At 33.2% G+C, this 22,110-nt stretch overlaps 1 non-coding gene across 1 annotated transcript; it reads left to right on the top strand.

Annotated features, from left to right (window-relative positions):
* Positions 1–15,196: 15,196 nt before the first annotated feature.
* On the top strand, positions 15,197–15,303 carry LOC139861009 (small nucleolar RNA R71). The gene has a single exon (XR_011763629.1). It is a non-coding gene; the product is annotated as a small nucleolar RNA R71 (small nucleolar RNA).
* Positions 15,304–22,110: the final 6,807 nt, after the last annotated feature.

Here is a 22,110-nt window from a genome sequence, read left to right as displayed (position 1 = left end):
CCCGATGGAATAATACGCCGATGTGTATTTGGAGATGAAGCTAGTAAAATATTAAACCATTGTCACACAGGACCAACAGGAGGGCATTATGGGCCTCAACTAACAGCAAGAAAAGTTTATGATGCTGGATTCTATTGGCCTACAATTTACAAAGACGCACACCTTCTTTGCAAATCCTGTGATGCATGTCAAAGGGCCGGAAAAATAAGTCAACGTGATGAAATGCCACAAAATGTCATCCAAGTATGTGAAGTATTTGACATTTGGGGTATTGACTTTATGGGTCCATTTCCAAAATTTCATAATAATCTCTATATTCTCGTAGCCATTGATTATGTATCTAAATGGGCGGAAGCACAAGCTCTCCCAACTAACGATGCACGAGTTGTAGTCAACTTTTTAAAACGTCTTTTTGCAAGGTTTGGAACACCGAAAGCTTTAATAAGTGATCGGGGTACTCATTTCTGTAATAATCAACTTGAGAAAGTTCTTAAAAGATATGGAGTAACTCATAAAATCTCCACCGCATATCATCCACAAACAAGTGGACAAGTTGAAAATACCAACCGAGCTTTAAAACGTATTCTAGAGAAAACCGTAGGATCAAATCCAAAGGAATGGTCCATTAAATTGGAGGATGCACTCTGGGCTTTTAGAACAGCCTACAAAACTCCAATTGGAACCACACCTTTTAGACTTGTTTATGGAAAAGCATGTCATCTTCCAGTAGAAATTGAACACAAAGCATTTTGGGCTTTGAAGACATGTAATCTTGATTTACATGAAGCTGGACGTCTACAATTAAGTCAACTAAACGAATTAGAAGAATTAAGACATGAAGCATACGAAAATTCGTTAATCTATAAAGAAAGAACGAAAAAATGGCATGATAAAAGAATCAGAAGTTCAAAAGAATTTAAAGAAGGAGACAGAGTTCTTCTTTTCAATTCACGATTCAAGCTATTTCCTGGAAAATTGAAATCAAGATGGTCTGGACCATTCATAGTCAAAAGAGTTTTCCCATACGGAACAATAGAATTAATAAATTCAAATGGGATTGAATTTAAAGTTAATGGTCACAGAGTTAAACATTACATACATGATCCGATGGAAGTTGACAATGAAGTTAATCATAATTTCACCACCCAAGAAAACTTTCAAAATATAAATATGTTATCAACAACATATGAAAAATCAAAACTGGAATATAGGGAGGATTCAAATTTGAGTGATGAAGAAGAGTTCCTATACAAACCTCCCATTCCAAGAAACGAAGAAAAATGTGAACAAGAAATTCAAATAGAAATGAAAGAACCAAGGAAAGAACACCCGAAAAAGGTTTACAAACCAACTCGACTTACTAAAGCAGGAGACCCGGGTGAATTTATCATTTCTTGCTTACTTAATGATGGTGCTGTATATAATGGACTCGCAGATTTAGGAGCAAGTGCAAATATTATGCCTCTTTCCTTATACAAAAGATTAGGCATGGGTAAATTAAAACCAACCAAAATAGGTGATCAATCATTTGACCAAACCATTAAACACCCGGTTGGAATAGCAAATAATTTACTTATTAACGTGGGAAGTTTGACCTTTGTTGCAAACTTCATAGTGATTAATATGGAGGAAAACCTTGATATTCCTCTAATTCTAGGTTGCCCATTTTTAGCAACTACCGAGGCATTCATTGATGTAAGAGAAGGTAGAATAACACTTAGGGATGGTGATACATCGATCACCTTTGTGAACCGAAAGTTTAGATCTCCACAAACCAAAACTGTTAGACCAATAAAAATGCATAAGTGTGGGGAAGATGAAGAAACACTTAATGATGATCCAATCACAAAGAATGCCGTTAATGATACGAAATTAGATGAATCCATTTTTAACAGTTCAACGAAGAAACTTTATAAACGGATTCACGATGCTAAGATTAAAGGAAACTTTAAGTTATATAACCGATTAATATCCAATTTATCGCCAAAAGAAAAGGCAATGTTAGTTGAATTTGTGAAAGTTACGGAGGAAATCAACAAATGGATTGAAGAAAAAGTCAAAGATATACAAGTTGTTGATGATTCAATTGAAAATAATGTTAATCACAATTTCAACACCACAGCTGACTAAGTGTGGGGAGAATCAAGGGGTTTATGTATTTCTGTTAGAGTTAGATTGTCTGTTTTCGTGTAGTTCTCAAAAATGGAACCCGAATGGTCTTTCCCTAGCAGACCCTAAAGAACTAGTCTTCTCCCCCATTCTGAATTTTTATTTTTTTTAGGTTTTTACAAAATGAAGACTGCCTGTGAACTAAACCATGGTCTAATGCTACACGCTTTGATCACTAAACGTAATAATGACATACTCCCGAGTGAATTAGTATCAGTAATCAGAGAAAGAATGGACGGAGTTAGAAAAGAATCCAGATGCGAAGATAATAAGTTACAATTTGGTAAAGGAAAATCAAAATCCGCAGCAAAAAGAAGAGCACGACACCTAGAACGATGTCACAAATGCGGAAAATGGTCACATGGAGGGAAATGTTCAAATAATCAAACCTATTCAAATACCGAATTTGTTACTTTATGCAGAGACGGACCGTTCATATGTTTAGAAGAAAAGACACTGAATGCTCGAGGTTACGCCTATGTAGCTATGGAAAACCAATTAAACCGACTATCTTATGAATGGAATAGATCATATAACTAAGAAATCTATTTCACAGGTATTTCTGTACAGTTTTTATTTTTATTTTTATTTTTAACCTTTTGATAATAAACGCTAATTTGTTCGCTAAAAAGTATTAAATTGGTATTGAATAAAATTAGGTTTGGCGACCGAAATTATTGATATCATTCAAAGATTTATTACATCACTGCGAAATTTAACGTTTATTCTTAAGGTATAAATATCTTTAAACAATCAACCCAAAATATTTCAAAAATTCGTCATGAGTTAAATTAGGTTTTGGAACCGAAATTACTTTACCGAAAAAAGGGGCGCATATTTTTGATAATATTTGATTGATTAAAGTGGGATAAAAAGCCAAAAAGATTTTTAATTTTATTTTTACCATGTTTTTTTAAAATTAATATTTAAATCTTAAATTAATATTGTAAACTTTGTAAAAACAATATATTTAAAATTGTAAATATTTGAAAAATTAATATAAGTTTGGTGTGAATTTATAATATGAATTTTTAAATTAAGATTGGTGTGAATTTTTTTATTTTTAAAATATGAATTTTTAATTTTATGCATTTCAAATTTTAAGTTTGGTGTGAATTTTTAATATAAATTTTGAATTTTATATTTAAGTTGTGTGAATTTAAAAACAAAAATTTACTTTATCTCATTAAGTTAAAAATATGATTTTTAAAATTCGTCGTAAGTTGAAGGCTAGGTCTTTGAACCGAAATTGCTTTACCCGAGAGAGGGACGAGAATTTTTATTATCATTATTTTTAATCTCATTGAATTAAAGTACGCCAAAAACATTAAAAAAACCCCAAAAATCTTAGCTTTTAAAACAATCGCTACAAAAAGACAAATTTTAAAATTTTGTCGAGGGACGGACTAGGACATCGATCCGAAACGACCTCGTCCTAAATAACAAGGGAAACAAAATTTTAAAATTAAGTACTTAATTGTTTTATAAGTTAATGTAAAAAAAAAAAAAGCAAACTCCGCGACTCGCGGAGTTTGAAGGGTATTTCACCGCGAGTCGCGGGAGTACCGGATTACAGAAAAAAAATAAAGAGCTGCAACAGCACAGTTTCATTCCCCACAACAGAAAAAAAAAACTGCGAATATCCATCGAAAAAACCCGAAAAATACACCCCAAAATCACAATTTTTAACCGTTAATCACCAAATCTTTTACTAAAATCATGTTGAGAAGGATGCTATCTAGGAATTACTCAAGAAAAACGGTAAAATTCTACACCTAAACACCATTTAATCCGAAATTAGTGTTCTTGAGCCATTTTTTCCCCAATTTGATTTTGATGCTTTTTAGTGTAATTAGGCTTAAATTGTTTATGTATTATACTTGTATAACCTAGATTGATGATGTTTAACATGATTAGAAGCTTTAAACTTCAAATTTTGAGTAATCTAGGGTTTGTGTTCTTGAGCAAATTTGGGGCTTTTTGATATAAACAGGTTATGGCCGATTTTTGTCATGAATTGTTGCTAAATTAAGTAGTGTAACATGTTTAGGTAGTTAAATGATCCAAACTTTGAGCCTAAACATGATTTTGAGAATTAAAGTGGACTTTTTCAAGTCTAAAATTCATGAACTTGATTTTTGAAAGATAATGCCATTTGAAACTTGTTTAATTGCTAGTAATGATTATTTTGACATGTTATTTGAGTTGAATGCTTATGAACTTGACGAACATTTTCGTATATACTTATTTGAAAAAGTGTAGATTTGATAAAAATGTGAAAATAAGCTTAAGTTTGATATAAATTGATCATGTCATTGTAATTATTTTGATTGATGATTTTGCTGACACTAATGCATATTTGGATGCACAAAAATTGTGTTTAATGTGTTTTGCAGACTGAAAGGGGTGAATCTTCATCCCAAAGCCGCAATGCTCCTGCTGAGAACGCGGAACAACAGGAGGTGGATAACTACTACAAGCAGGATATACCTCATTCAGTCATGACCTTTTCCGATATGCACTTGGAAGAGTTGCACCCGAACCTGAGATTTGACAGACTTTGGATAGATTATCCAAAATATCAAAGGGGTTTGCATACTCTTCATTCTAAGGTTGTTGAGGTACCGAGGGTCATAGAATGGGGACCCTTAGAAGCTGTAGAATTGGCCGGGCCAATTAGGGAATTACTTGTACAGAGGTATGGTAATTCTACTTTTAATGACTGGGTACGTTTATTCACCATGCGTAGACCTGTATATAAAGTATGGTGTGAAGAATTGTTGTGTAGTATAGAGTTGAATGATCGGGTAGCTAGTTTAACCGATCGTTCTTTTATTAGATTTTTATTAGGCGGTTCGATGCGCCACATGTCTTTACTAGACATGGCTCAGGCTTTACGTATATATACGCCTGAGGAGTTAGCATCTGCCGATTGTAGAGGGTTGATACTAAACGGTAGAAAGATAGATGAAAATTTTGATACACACGGTGTGTGGAGTCAAATGACAAGCCATCACCATTTCAAAGGGGGAAATTACTCTTATTTGGATATAGATAGAGCCGAATTAAGAGTGATTCATAGGTTTTTAGCCAATTCAATTACACAAAGGGGTAAGTACAAGGAAAAACTAAATGAATAGGATTTGTTTTACCATATGTGTATTCGAGACCCACAAAGCGCTGTAAGTATACCATATTGTGTGGGTTATTATTTATCAACTATGGTTCGGGGGATGCGACCGCATAGCATAATAGGAGGTGGTATTTTTATTACTTTGATTGGTGAATATCTCGGTGTGGATATAAGTCGGGGGGGATTATTAGTAGAAGAACCGGAACCCCGCAATACTATAGGTTTAAATGTATACCATGGTGCGAAAGTTTTGAAGAGGCGAAATAACGCCGCAGTACCATACCATGGTAGACATCCACAGGTTGAGAGAAACCAACAGCAAGGTAATGTAGGAGGGGGGAATGAGATGCAAGAAATGCAAAGGTTTATAGCTTCTCAGGAATACGAAAATGCTAGACAGAGAGCATTTGAAGATTGGCAAGTTCATCAGAACCAAATCATAGCTCATTGCCAACATATAGGTAGAAACTATATTCCTACACCGAAACCCATCTTCCCTCCCTGGTCTATAGAGATGCAGCCACCGTATCCTACGTATAACCCTGCCGAAGCATTCTATAGCACCTATGGTTATGCCTGGAACCCCTATTGGTACCAGTATCATCCCTAGTATACTTATTTTTTTTTGTAATTTGTAATTATTGATACGTTTAATACTTTTGTTAATATTGTAATCATTTTTATAATTATCTAACTTTTATTCTTAGATTTTAATAATTTTTGAATGTGGGGTAATATACCAAACTTCAAAAATATGTATATATGTTTGCAGTTTATCTTATGTACACAACAGGATAAAACAACGCATTTTCAAAGAATGGCATTAAGTTCAGCAAAAGCAACTAATTTTGACGACAAGATGCAAAATATATGTGAAATAACAACAAGACGGAATGAACAAATGATGTGCACCATTTATCATTCAGCAAACAAACGCCAATATATTTGGAAACTTTGGTAAAAATTTAATCATTTTCACACAAATCACCCTCAATAATTTAAATTATTCCTGATTTCTTGCAAATGAGGGCATTGCAAGATCTTAAGTGTGGGAAGAGGTTAAATTCTTTCGGATTTTAAAATTTTTTACTTTATACACTTGGTTACCATTAAAAATACTTGTAAAGCAGTAGTTGTATTAGAATCTAGTGCTCTCTGATAATAAAGAACAGCCCTGGTCTTATATACTGACTACCCAATTCTAGTAAAATTTTTCAAAATTTTCAATTAAATGAACTCAAAATCATGTTTATACATATTTATGAACGATAAAACTAGGTTTTAACACCGAAATTATTGTTACCTCGGAAAGGACATAAATTTAGAAACAAACTAAAATGTTAAAATTCATTTAAAATGGAATAGAGGACGATAAAAAGGAAAATAAAAGCCAAGTGTGGGAAAATTTACCAAGTTATCTTAAACATATGTCACATATATCTGTAACAAATAACTGAAAATACTTTTGCTTTGGACTAAACTAAACTGTTTTACCCGATAAAAGAAAAGAAGAGATGGATCTACACGATGAATCAATTCCATCATTAAAAGGAAGTAAAGTCTTCCGAAAAAGAAACGCGCTTCTTGATTTAGGTCATGAAGTTGTCGTCCAGACCAGCTGTAGGTTGACGAAAAATCTAGAAAAGTCATCACTAAAATCAGCAGGAAATCCACGGACCTCAGCATTAAACAGGGTCGCCAAGTGGTCAGATTTATCCTAACCATGAGAAGGATTTATCTCGTACAATGGGGGGCACCAAGCAAATTAGCTGGATAAGACTAATGAATCAGATCCCCAGAAAGGATAATCTCCTTAAAGATTAAAAATCAGCTTTTAAGACTGATATTACTCAATCCTAGAGATTGACCTTAAAGATTGAGAATTCAAACTCATGGAATTCAATGATATCTAAACTTGAGCTTGAACGAGAAAATATTTTGATCAAAATTACAAACCGATTTATTTTCTGAAAACCCTATTTTCAATGCGTTCATTACCATTGAACGTAAAATCCTAGGAATTCACCTGGAATTCATTAGGTCACCTGAACTAAAACGGGTGTCAACCGTAAGAACGGTGGTTGCATAGTGGTCAAAGACAGGACCTTGTGCCATACCGAAAAATCATAAGGGTGAGCTTTACTATTGCTCCTACCAAGGATAGTAATTGCGTCCGACACGTTATAGACCATAATTAAAAGCATGTCAGGGGACATTACCTTAACAGTTGCTTGTTCAACGCTTTCCTTTACAACCGGACGGTAGTTTACCGAAAGGTAATATACGGGACAAGTAAACTGGACGTGTTGCTTTCCAAATACAAGGTTAGCAAGTGGGTGACACAAAACCGCAAGTTTTAGCTAAAATTTTCAAATCTGAAACCCACCAAACCCACAAAAATATTTTGCAAACACCGGTAAAGGGTTATCCCGGAAAACTTATCTAGGGTAAAAACTAGATTTAATTTTCAAAAGATCAAATGTTTTCATAAAGATCCAATTTCCTTAATGGATCTAAATTTTTATAGTCATGTGGGACTGTAAACCATATCGTTACTACCATTGTTTATACCGCCGTATAGAAAATCACTGATGTACAAAGTGTGAAGAATAAAGAAGTGATTCTAGTATTTCAAGACGATATTGCTTGAGGACAAGCAACGCTCAAGTGTGTGAATATTTGATAATGCTAAAAACGAACATATAATTCATAGCATTATTCCTCAAGAAAGACAAGCTTTTAGTTGCAATTGTTCTATTTACAAGTGATATTCGTTTAAATAATAAAAGGTGAAGACAAAAGACAGATTCGACGAATTGAAGACGCAAACGACCAAAAAGCTCAAAAGTACAAAAGACAATCAAAAAGGTTCCAATTATTGATAAGAAACGTCTCGAAATTACAAGAGTACAAGATTCAAAACGCAAAGTACAAGATATTAAATTGTACGCAAGGACGTTCGAAAATCCGGAACCGGGACATGAGTCAACTCTTAACGCTCGACGCAACGGACTAAAAATTACAAGTTAACTATGTATATAAATATAATATAATATATAATTAATTATATTAATTATATATATATTATATTTATAAATAAAAACCGTCGGCAGAGAAAGACTCCAAAGTTGTGAGTTGTAATTTCATTCTCCGCGACTCGCGGAGTTTGAAGGCAAAAATGCCGCGAGTCGCGGAGCCCCAATTTCAGAAAATCCCTATAAAGCTCGCGCATTCTGATCGTAATCATCATCTTTTTTATTCTTCTCCTCATACGTAAAATATATATATATATTTATAATTTATATTTTAATTTTAATTTTAATTCTAATAATAAGGGTATGTTAGCGAATGTTGTAAGGGTGTAAGTCGAAATTCTGTCCGTGTAATGCTACGCTATTTTTAATCATTGTAAATAATTTTCAACCTTTTTACATTAATGTCTCGTAGCTAAGTTATTATTATGCTTATTTAATCCGAAGTAATCATGATGTTGGGCTAATTACTAAAATTGGGTAATTGGACTTTGTACCATAATTGGGGTTTGGACAAAAGAACGACACTTGTGGAAATTAGACTATGGGCTATTAATGGGTTTTATATTAACTAAACAATACCTTGTTAATTTAATATACAAACTTATAATTTGACGTATTTATATATAACCACATACGCTTGACTGGGTACGGTGGGCGGGATATCTATAAATACCAATAATTATTCATTTTACCGGATACGGAACTGGATTAATAGTTAATAGACTTGTTGAAACAGGGGTGAATTACATTCAAGGGTAATTGGTGTAATTGTTAACAAAGTAGTAAAACCTTGGTTTACACGCAGTCGATAACCTGGTGTATTCATTAAACAAAGTATTAAAACCTTGTTACAATTCGAATCCCCAATTAGTTGGAATATTTGACTTCGGGAATAAGAATAATTTGACGAAGGCTTTCGCTCTTTATATTTATGACTGATGGACTATTATGGACAAATCCGTATGGACATATTAAATAATCCAGGACAAAGGACAATTAACCCATGGGCATAAAACTAAAATCAACACGTCAAACATCATGATTACGGAAGTTTAAATAAGCATAATTCTTTTATTTCATATTTAATTTCCTTTATTTTATATTTAATTGCACTTCTAATTATCGCACTTTTATTTATTGTTATTTAATTGCACTTTTAATTATCGTCCTTTTTAATTATCGCAAGTTTATTTTATCGCACTTTTATTATTCGCAATTTCATTATCGTTAGTTACTTTACGCTTAAAATTAAGTCTTGTATTTATTTATTATTTTACATTTGGTTTTAACTGCGACTAAAGTTTTAAAATCGACAAACCGGTCATTAAACGGTAAAAACCCCCCTTTATAATAATAATATTACTTATATATATGTTTGTATTTTTATAAAAGTAAACTAATATAGCGTTGAGCTTTTATTAAAAAAGATTCCCTGTGGAACGAACCGGACTTACTAAAAACTACACTACTGTACGATTAGGTACACTGCCTATAAGTGTTGTAGCAAGGTTTAAGTATATCCATTCTATAAATAAATAAATATCTTGTGTAAAATTGTATCGTATTTAATAGTATTTCCTGCAAAAATTTAATAGTATTTTATACCCCTTAGCTTTAACATTAATAGGTTTGATTATTTGAACATTTACCTCCATGTGACCATTTTCCGCATTTGTGACATCTTTCAAGGTGTCGTGCTCTTCTTTTCACTGCGGATTTTGATTTTCCTTTACCAAATTGTAACTTATTATCTTCGCATCTGGATTCTTTTCTTACTCCGTCCAATCTTTTTCTGATTACTGATACTAGTTCACTCGGAAGTGTGTCATTATTACGTTTAGTGATCAAAGCGTGTAGCATTAGACCATGGTTTAGTTCACAGGCAGTCTTCATTTCGTAAAAACCTAAAAAAAAAATAAAAATTCAGAATGGAGGGAGAAGACTAGTTCTTTAGGGTCTGCTAGGGAAAGACCATTCGGGTTCCATTTTCGAGAACTACACGAAAACAGAAAATCTAACTCTAACAGAAATACATATTATCCTTTAAAGACTTGATTCTCCCCACACTTAGTTAGCTGTGGTATCGAAATTGTGATTAACTTCGTTGTCGATTTCCATCGGATTATCTATGTAATGTTTAACTCTGTGACCATTAACTTTAAATTCAATTCCATTTGAATTTATTAATTCTATCGTTCCGTATGGGAAAACTCTTTTGACTATGAATGGTCCAGACCATCTTGATTTCAATTTTCCAGGAAATAGCTTGAATCGTGAATTGAAAAGAAGAACTCTGTCTCCTTCTTTAAATTCTTTTGAACTTCTGATTCTTTTATCATGCCATTTCTTCGTTCTTTCTTTATAGATTAACGAATTTTTGTATGCTTCATGTCTTAATTCTTCTAATTCGTTTAGTTAACTTAATCGTAGACATCCAGCTTCATGTAAATCAAGATTACATGTCTTCAAAGCCCAAAATGCTTTGTGTTCAATTTCTACTGGAGGATGACATGCTTTTCCATAAACGAGTCTAAAAGGTGTGGTTCCAATTGGAGTTTTGTAGGCTGTTCTAAAAGCCCAGAGCGCATCCTCCAATTTAATGGACCATTCCTTCGGATTTGATCCTATGGTTTTCTCTAGAATACGTTTTGAAGCTCGGTTGGTATTTTCAACTTGTCCACTTGTTTGTGGATGATATGCGGTGGAGATTTTATGAGTTACTCCATATCTTTTAAGAACTTTCTCAAGTTGATTATTACATAAATGAATTCCCCGATCACTTATTAAAGCTTTCGGTGTTCCAAACCTTGCAAAAAGACGTTTTAAAAAGTTGACTACAACTCGTGCATCGTTAGTTGGGAGAGCTTGTGCTTCCGCCCATTTAGATACATAATCAATGGCTACGAGAATGTAGAGATTATTATGAGATTTTGGAAATGGACCCATAAATTCAATACCCCAAATGTCAAATATTACGCATACTTGAGTGACATTTTGTGGCATTTCATCACGTTGACTTATTTTTCCGGCCCTTTGACAAGAATCACAGGATTTGCAAAGAAGGTGTGCGTCTTTGTAAATTGTAGGCCAATAGAATCTAGCATCATAAACTTTTCTTGCTGTTAGTTGAGGCCCATAATGCCCTCATGTTGGTCCTGTGTGACAATGGTTTAAAATTTTACTAGGTTCATCTCCGAATACACATCGGCGTATTATTCCATCGGGACAACTTTTAAACAAATGTGGATCTTCCCAGAAATAGTGTTTTATATCACTGAAGAATTTCTTTCATTTTTGGTACGATAATCCTTTTTCAAGGAATCCACATACTAAGTAGTTTGCATAGTCTGCAAACCATGGAATTTCAGTATAATCTATCTTCAATAGATATTCATCAGGAAAGTTGTCTTGTATGGCCGATTCATTTAGAACTTCTAATTCGGAATTTTCAAGACGAGAAAGATGATCAGCGGCGAGATTTTCTGCTCCTCTTTTATCTTGGATTTCAATATCAAACTCTTGTAAGAGTAAGATCCAACGGATTAATCTTGGTTTGGCATCTTGTTTCGAAAATAGGTATCTAAGAGCAGAATGGTCGGTATAGACCACCGTTTTTGCTAGAACGAGATATGAACAAAATTTGTCAAAAGCAAAGACAATAGCAAGGAGTTCTTTTTCAGTAGTTGTATAGTTCGTTTGTGCTCCTTGTAACGTCTTACTAGCATAATATATAGGTTGAAATCATTTTTCAATCCTTTGTCCTAAAACGGCTCCCATTGCAAAATCACTTGCATCGCACATTAGTTCAAACGATAGATTCCAATTTGGTGTTATCATGATCGGCGCATTAGTGAGTTTCTCTTTAAGAATATTAAAAGATTTGATACATTCATCTGAAAAGATGAATGGAGCATCCTTTTCTAGGAGTTTATTCATAGGAGTGGTAATTTTAGAAAAATCTTTTATGAAACGTCGGTAAAAACTGGCATGCCCTAGAAAACTCCTAACTCCTCTAACATTGGTGGGATGTGGAAGTTTAGCAATTACATCTACTTTAGCTCTATCCACTTCAATTCCTTCTTTTGAAATTTTATGTCCAAGAACGATGCCTTCTTTAACCATGAAATGGCATTTCTCCCAATTAAGTACTAGATTTAATTGTTCGCATCTAATCAGCATTCGTTCAAGATTAGCTAGACATGATTCAAATGTATCACCGAAGACTGAAAAGTCATCCATGAAAACTTCCATGCATTCTTCTATCATGTCGTGAAAAATCCCCATCATACACCTTTGAAAGGTTGCAGGGGCGTTGCAAAGTCCAAATGGCATGCGTTTGTAAGCAAAAGTACCATAAGGGCACGTGAATGTGGTTTTCTCTTGATCTTCGGGTGCTATTAGAATTTGAAAATATCCGGAAAAACCATCAAGAAAACAATAGTAACTATTTCCGGCTAATCTTTCCAACATTTGATCAATAAAAGGTAAGGGAAAGTGATCTTTTCTGGTGGCGTCATTTAATTTTCTATAATCAATACATACACGCCATCCTGTTACAGTCCTAGTAGGAATAAGCTCATTTTTTTCATTTATAATGACAGTCATGCCACCCTTCTTAGGCACGCATTGAACTGGGCTTACCCATGGACTATCAGAAATTGGATAAATTAGACCTGCGTCTAGCAGTTTAATAATTTCTTTTTTAACTACATCTTGCATATTCGGATTTAGTCTTCGTTGGCGTTGCACATACGTTTTATGACCTTCTTCCATAAGGATTTTATGTGTGCAATACGAAGGACTTATTCCTTTAATATCATGAATCTTCCATGCAATGGCTGGTTTATGAGCTTTCAACACAGAAATGAGTTGTGATTTCTCATTTTCAATAAGAGAAGACGATATTATTACAGGTAATTCAGATTCACCATGTAAATAAGCGTATTCCAAATGGTTTGGAAGTGGCTTTAACTCTAATTTTGGAGGTTCTTCTATCGATGATTTGTATCGATATCTGTCTTCTTCTTTTAACATTTGAATTTCTTCTGTTGTTGATTCATATCCATTAGCTATAAGTGTAGCTAACATTTCAGCTTCATCAATTGGTTCATTACCTTCTCCCAAAGAACATTCTCCTGTTCCTTGTAATTCTGGAAATTCTTCTAACAATTCTGCATGTGAATCTATAGTTTGAATATAATAACATGTATCATCTGCAGATTGCGGTTGTTGCATTGCTCTATCAACTGAAAAGGTAACACTCTCATCCTCTATACTTAGGGTCAGTTTCTTACCAAACACGTCTATCATTGCTTTAGCCGTGTCTAAGAATGGTCTTCCTAATATGAGAGGAACTTGAGAATCTTCTTCCAAGTCCAGAACAACAAAATCTACTGGAAATACTAAAGTACCAACGTTAACTAGCATATTCTCCATTATCCCTCTAGGATATTTTATTGATCGATCGACTAGTTGTATACTTATTCTGGTTGGTTTCAATTCTCCAAGGTCTAGTTTAGGGTATAGTGAATACGGCATTAAATTTATACTAGCACCTAAGTCTGCCAATGCTTCTATTGAACTAAGACTACCCAGAAAACATGGAATTGTGAAACTTCCTGGATCAGATAGTTTTTCTGATATCTTATTCAACAGCACTGCTGAACAATTAGCATTCATAGTAACAGCCGAGAGTTCTTCCATTTTCTTTCTATTTGAGATTAGATCTTTCAAGAATTTAGCATATCTAGGCATTCCTGAAATCACATCAATGAAAGGAAGATTTACATTTATCTGTTTAAACATATCCAAGAATTTGGATTGCTCGGCTTCAAGTTTCTCTTTCTTCATTTTACTCGGGTAAGGAAGTGGTGGTTGGTATGGTTTAACATAAGGTTTAGCCTTAACTGTGTTATCTTCATTAACCTTTTTAACTACCGGTTCTTTTTCCTTATCTTGATCAGGTTGTGGTTCTTGTGGAGTAGGAATAGCTTCATCAGAAGTTACAGGTATTTCAGGTGGTTTAAGTGTTGTACCACTTCTTGTGGTAATGGCTTTAGCTGTTTCATTCCGGGGGTTTGCATTTGTATCACTAGGTAAACTTCCCGGTTTTCTTTCACCTATTAACCTTGCTAGGTTACTTACTTCTTGTTCCAAGTTTTGAATAGAAGCTTGTTGATTTCTAAATGCTTGAGCATTTTGTTCATTAGTTTGTTTTTTAGATGTGAAAAACTGCGTTTGAGTTTCAACTAGCTTCGTCATCATATCTTCTAAATTCGGCTTTTTATCATCGGGTTGTGGTGGTTTGTTTTGAAAATTAGGTCTTTGCTGGTTGTAAGTATTGTTAGATACTTGTTGATTGCTAGGACCTTGTTGGTTGTTGTATGGAATATTTCGGTTATAATTCTGATTTTGATTATAGATCGATCTTGGCGGTTGATAATTATTCTGATAATTATTTTAAGGCCTTTGGTTTATGTATGAAATATTCTCTCTTTGTTCCATTGTTAATTCAATACTGAGACAATGTTTTGTCAAATGTGGTCCTCCACACTGCTCACAACTAATTCGTATTGAGTGGATATCTTTAGTCATCTTTTCCATTCGTCTCTCCACAGCATCTATCTTTGAGGAAATGGAATCTAAGTCATGGCTAGAATCGGCTCTAGCTGCTTTAGATGATCTAACGATATCTTTTTCTTGGTGCCACTCATGTGAGTGGGAAGCAGTGTTATCAATAATTTTGTAAGCATCAGTTTCGGTTTTCTTCATAATGGAACCACCAGCTGCTATATCTATGTCTTTTCTTGTAGTGATGTCGCATCCTTGGTAGAATATTTGTACTATTTGACAGGTGTCTAAACCATGTTGCGGACATCCTCTTAATAACTTTCCAAATCTTGTCCACGCCTCATATAGAGTTTCATTCGTTTTCTGTGTGAACGTAACAATTTCTCCTTGAAGTCTTACGGCTTTAGATGCCGGAAAGAATTGTTTAAGAAATTTTTCAACTAAAACGTCCCATGTATCGATCGCCCCTTCAGGTAACGATTCTAACCAATCTTTGGCTTCTCCCTTTAAAGTCCAGGGAAATAACATGAGATATATCTGTTCATCATCCACTTCTCGGATTTTAAATAGAGTGCAGATCCTATTAAAGGTACGAAGATGTTCATTTGGATCTTCCTTCGGCGCACCACTAAATTGGCATTGATTAGTCACCATGTGTAGAATTTGTCCTTTGATTTCATAATCTGGCGCATTAATGTCTGGATGAGTAATTGCGTGACCTTGGCCAGTGCGTTTAGCTCTCATTCGGTCTTCCATATTTAAAGGTTCCAGATTCTCCATAATTGAATTTGTTGAATCGGAATCACTAGAGGATTCTGATTTAATGGTTCGTTCCTCAACAATCTCTGTTTGAATGATTGGTGGTTCCGGAGGAAAATTTAATGGTTCATGATCTATGAATCGTCCCTGAATATTCTCCGGATTCTCAATTGTGAGGTCGGGTTCAAAAAATGGATTATCGGAAATTTGAATTGGAGTACTTGGTCGACTGGATGACGATTCTAAAGAAAAATCAACGGCGGTAATATTTGCTAGATGTCTTGATCGAGTTACAGGTGGTGAACGTACAAAAGGTGGTGAACGTCTTGCTCGGTGCATTCACTGAATATCCTATTAGTTTTTAAAAGGAAAGAAAAAATTATATAAGTTATCCAATTAATAGACTTTTCTGATTTTGCCCACATTTCGAATAGCCAAAAGATGCAGCAGAGGGGCAGGATTCGTTTGGTCTCAATATAATTGAGTACTGTTTGGCTCCAATAACCCGGTCCACGTACAAATCCAACTATTACTACGAACCAGAAAATTTTGATGTCTATCAATTTAACCACTTAAAATAAATTTTCGTAATTTTAAGAAATTTAGATAAGAAGTAGAATAAAAATCTATGTCCTAAAACTAGAATGGCGAGAAATAAGAAAGAAAAAGAGCGCGTCGAAAAAGGTCGAAAAAGAAAAGATCGAAAAAATAAGAAAGAAAAAGAGTGACTTATAAAACTTAAAAATACTTGACTAACCCAACCTTATTACTATCACTAACTTAAAATTATAATCGCAAATTGAGATTACTAATTGGAATGATAATTGATACATAGGTAAAAGGCGTCTAAAAATATTAAAGCTTACAAGTAAAACTGTATCCCAAATGGCAATATCTTAAAAAGGAACTAAAACTTAAAAAGGCTTCGCAAAATTCTAAAGCACCTATATCTTAGTCTAAAGAAAAAGCACTTAAGGGATTTTACGGCAAAGCCTAAAAATCTAGAAATAAAAATAACTATGGCAAAAACTATGAATTAAAACTAAATACGAGCGAAAAATACAAATATTACGCTAAAAACAATTAAAAAAAATAAAATATAAAAATATACTAAAAGTTGTAAAAAGTACAATTTTTATAAAAATATTATTTTTATATTATTTATTTTATAAAACTATTAATTTTAAAATTTAATTAAACTAATTAAACTAAATATATAAATTAAATCTAAAAACTAATAACTAATTAAATAATAAAACCTAATTAGGGTTTATTAAATAATAATAATAATACCCGTAATTAATGCAGTTTTAGGGTTGCAGTTGGCGTGTCAGACACTCTCATGCGATCGCATGAGTTTATGCCTTCGGGCTCATGCGATCGCATGAGCTGAGGTTTTGGGCTAGGTTACGGGCTGCTACAGTAGCAGGCCGGAGTGTTTTTATATTTTTTTTTTTTCTGTTTTGAATTTTCTGTTTTATATATTTATGTAATATATTTATATAAATTAAATAAAACTTATATTTTTATAAAATAAAGATAAAGAAACTTTTATAGAACTTAAATATTTAACAAACTCTTAAAAATATTTATATTTTTGTTTTCTTTTTATATTTTTGAATATTTAAAACGTATTTTTACAAAAGCGTATTTTTTTTAAAAGTAAACTAAAAATAAAAATCTTTTTGTTTTTTTTCTTTTTAGCGTTGCGCTTCCGGCTTTTAAGCAAGAAAGTTCCCCGGCAGCGTCGCCAAAAATACTTGATGTTAGAGCTAAGGGGTATAAAATACTATTAAATTTTACAAGGAAATACTATTAAATACGATACAATTTTACACAAGATATTTATTTATTTATTGAATGGATATACTTAAACCTTGCTACAACACTTATAGGCAGTGTACCTAATCGTGCAGTAGTGTAGTTTTTAGTAAGTCCGGTTCGTTCCACAGAGAATCTTTTTCACAAAGCTTAACGCTATATTAGTTTAAATTTATAAAAATACAAATATATATATAAGTAATATTATTATTATAAAGGGGGGTTTTTACCGTTTAATGACCGGTTTGTCGATTTTAAAAACTTTAGTTACAGTTAAAACAAAATGTAAAATATTAAATAAATAAAAGACTTAATTTAAAGCGTAAAGTAAATAACGATAATGAAATTGCGAATAATAAAAGTGCGATAAAATAAACTTGCGATAATTAAAAAGTACGATAATTAAAAGTACAATTAAATACAATAAAAATAAATAAAAATGCGATAATTAGAAGTGCAATTAAATATAAAATAAAGGAAATTAAATATGAAATAAAAGAATTATGCTTATTTAAACTTCCGTAATTATGATGTTTGACGTGTTGATTTTAGTTTTATGCCCATGGGTTAATTGTCCTTTGTCCTGGATTATTTAATATGTCCGTCTGGTTTTTGTCCATAACAGTCCATCAGTCATAAATATAAAGTGCGAGTGTCCTCGTCAAATTATCCTTATACCCGAAGTCAAATATTCCAACTAATTGGGGACTTAAACTGTAACAAGGTTTAATTACTTTGTTTAATAATTAAACCAGGATGTCGACTGAGTGTAACCCAAGGTTTTAATACTTTGTTATCAATTATGCCATGTGTCCTTGTACATAATTTCACCCATGTTTTAATAATTCTAGTGACTATTAATCCATTCCCGTGTCCGGTTAAATGAACGATTATTCGTACATATAAATACCCTGCCCATCGTATCCGATCGAGTGTATATGGTTATTTATAGGGACGTTCAATTGTAAATCTTTATATTAAAATTAACAAACTATCATTTAGTTAAACAAATATAAAGCCCATTAATAGCCCATAGTCTAATTTCCACAAGTGTCGTTCTTTTATCCAAACCCCAATTATGGTACAAAGCCCAATTACCCAATTTTAATATTTTTAGCCCAATATCATGATTACTTCAGATTAAATAAGCATAATAATAACTTAGCTACGAGACATTAATGTAAAAAGGTTGAACATAACTTACAATGATTAAAAATAGCGTAGCGTTACACGGACAGAATTTCGACTTACACCCTTACAACATTCGCTAACACACCCTTATTATTATAAATTAAAATTAAAATTAAAATTATAATATAAATATAAATATTATACGTTGAATGAGGAGAAGAAAAAGATGTGTTTTGTGTTACACCAAAGCTCGATTTTTATAGGCATGAGGGCTGGAACTGTGCACCATGCGATCGCATGGAGTTTCTTCCTCCAGGCCATGCGATCGCATGGCCAGCTGGGGAGACTCAAAAGTCTTTGTTTTTTTATGCCGACGGTTTTTAAATATAATATAATATATATATTAATTTTAAGAATTAATTATATATTATATTATATTCATGTGCATAGTTGACTTGTAATTTTTAGTCCGTTGCGTCGAGCGTTGAGAGTTGACTCTGGTCCCGGTTCCGGATTTTCGAACGTCCTTGCGTACAATTTAATATCTTGTACTTTGCGTTTTGAATCTTGTACTCTTGTAATTTTGAGACGTTTCTTATCAATAATTGGAACCTCATTGATTGTATTTTGTACTTTTGAGCTTTTTTTGGTCGTTTGCGTCTTCAATTCGTCGAATCTGTCTTTTGTATTCACCTTTTATTATTTAAACGAATATCACTTGTAAATAGAACAGTTGCAACTAAAAGCTTGTCTTTCTTGAGGGATAATGCTATGAAATATATGTTCATTTTTAGCATTATCAGTTATAATAAGGCTACTCCAGATGAAAAGTCGAAGTTGTCTTTTTGGATCTGTGATAAAATTCGCTATTTAGAAAAGGTATTGTAAAGTTATTTTGGGTAATAATAATGCTAAAGGATCTGGCACGGATACGTGTTGAACCTTTGCTTAGGTTCAAGTGTCCTCCGAATGCATATCTATATGCATATATTCTTCGAATGTATCGTGTGATTGGTTCATTCTCTCGATTGTTCCTTAGTTGAGATGTTTTCAAGAATTTTGAAGGGTTTAGACGCAGGTTGTCATCATCAATATCCGTATAATGAATTTGTCGTGAATCTTGAATGATACGAATATCTTTATGAGTTCTGTGAATGAAAGTGATGTTCTAGTATAGTTTGAATTTAAAGTATGATTTTGAAGGATGTAGGAATTTAATATTGATGGCACTTCTTAAATCTTGACTTGGATTTTGATCTGTCAAAATCAGAATATGTAATTGAATTGGTATGAAAAATGGTTGTCTTGAATTTTGTGAAATGATGTATATTGCTATGAAAGGAGAGAGTATAATTAACGATTGTCGAAACATCATTGAAAATGTACAGTGTAACATATTAATGTGAACTTAAGTATTTCTCGGGTATTACCTACCCGTTAAAATAAAATTTCACAAGTAATATTTTGTACAAAAGAATTTTTATTACAGTCTTTATGAAAATATATGTATGTATAATTTCTTCAGATGTAATATGGATTTAATGAGTTAATATTATATTAATCTCATTTAGTTTACGGTTGGAACTAGAAATGAATAATCCCTAAAACTTTAGAGATTACATAATCGCTGCGGAATACTTCTTCAACGTAAATGAAATAATGAATTAATACTTCATCACTCATTATTGTTGGTATCCCTCAGTGCCTGCGGTGCGTATGATGTTGATGCTCGTAATACAGCTTACGATGTTGAGGCTTGTTATGTTGTTGGCAATGCTGGTGGTGGTGCTGGTAGTGGTTTGATGTGAGTATAGATGATGAGAATTTGTTTTGTTTTGTATTATGAAGAAGATGTTTAAAGTTTCTTGAATAAAAAGAGAGGTCAATAGCTTTATAAAGGGAATGAAATGATGTAGGATGCACTTGCTAATGAAGTTTTGCCTTTCATGACAGTAAATTTTTTTTTAATAAATAATTCACCATGCAAGATACGGAGTAAATGTCGGATAGCCTCAATAATATTAGTAATATTATACTCGTTGCGGCATATCCTGAAAAGGAAAGAGAAAATGGTGTTACAAACGAATTCGCCGGTAAGTGCCTCATGTTCTTCACCAAGAGGGCAATGTGGTGGATGGAAGGGATCACCTTCTTCTTGTCTCCAATGATTAAGTAGACTACGAACTCATCACCAATTCATCCAAAATAGATGATGGCTAATTGGTTGATCCATTCCGGTTACACTACTTTCGGAGCTCGAGTGAAATTCCATATCGGAATTCGAGGGACTTGAACTAGTGGAGAGTTCCATTTCGTACGATTGAATAAAGGATTTTTTGATATGAAATAATTTCTGGCTATCGGATGGTATTCTAATTACATAGAATATCTATATATATATAGAGCAAAAGATTTCATAGATTACGGAGGAATTTACGGAATATGTTAAGCAAAGTTTACAGTAACAGATACGCTAAGATATGAATTAGCATATACGCTAAAATATGAACTTTGTCTATATACTATTTATGCAATCAATGCAGTAAGATGTGTCTAGACTAAGAATGATAAGCATGTAATTTTTTAATGGTGATAAGCAGATGATTTTCGACTAGAAATGATAAGCAAAACTTTTGACATGCAGTTAAGGTCGAAGTCCAGACTCACTAATGCATCTTAATAACTATCCGTTAGACACACTAATGCAAGACATGGTTCGCTAAGACCACCGCTCTGATACCAACTGAAATGACCCGTCCATATTACTATAAACGCAGTACGTTCTCATTGGTCCCATAGCGAGGTATTTGACCTCTATATGATACGTTTTAGAAAATATTGCATTCGTTTCATAAAAAGCACATCATTATTATACATAATGCATGTTTTAAACAAGTGGCCGATTATTTAAGAAATAATCCCCAAAATACATTGGTTTCCAAATACTACACACGTGACGTAACAGTCGAATATAATACATGACAAAGGTTTTATTGAATGCAACACTTTATTTAAATAAAAGTATGAGACTCCATGCACAGCTTGCTCAGATAATGCAACAGCGGAAGACTTTCTTAAGGACCTGAGAATAAACATGCGTAAACAGTCAACACAAAGGTTGGTGAGATATATAGGTTTAACATCGATATAAATATAGACCACAAGATTTCATAGTTATAAATATATGTACACTCGCAAGTGTATAAAAGTATTCTGTAAGTTGTTGAGTGCTTCGGTAACCATACTTAACCATTAATGTGGCATATTCCATTTATTATGAAATCTCCCTACACTGTACCAAGTGTAGTAAAAACGAAGTACTATGCAACCGTTTACGATACTAGAGCGACTAGCCCGGTTGGGGTTGTCAAACTCGATAGATCTATCAATAGGATTCGCGTATACATGTTCTTACAACATGTAAATATTAGTTACCAAGCTATTAGGGAAGATATGCAAAGTGGTACAACTCAACGTAGAATATATTTTAAG

This window comes from Rutidosis leptorrhynchoides, chromosome 7 (genome assembly GCF_046630445.1).
Source record: "Rutidosis leptorrhynchoides isolate AG116_Rl617_1_P2 chromosome 7, CSIRO_AGI_Rlap_v1, whole genome shotgun sequence".
Taxonomy (NCBI): domain Eukaryota; kingdom Viridiplantae; phylum Streptophyta; class Magnoliopsida; order Asterales; family Asteraceae; genus Rutidosis; species Rutidosis leptorrhynchoides.
This window is presented reverse-complemented; position numbering and strand designations above follow the sequence as displayed.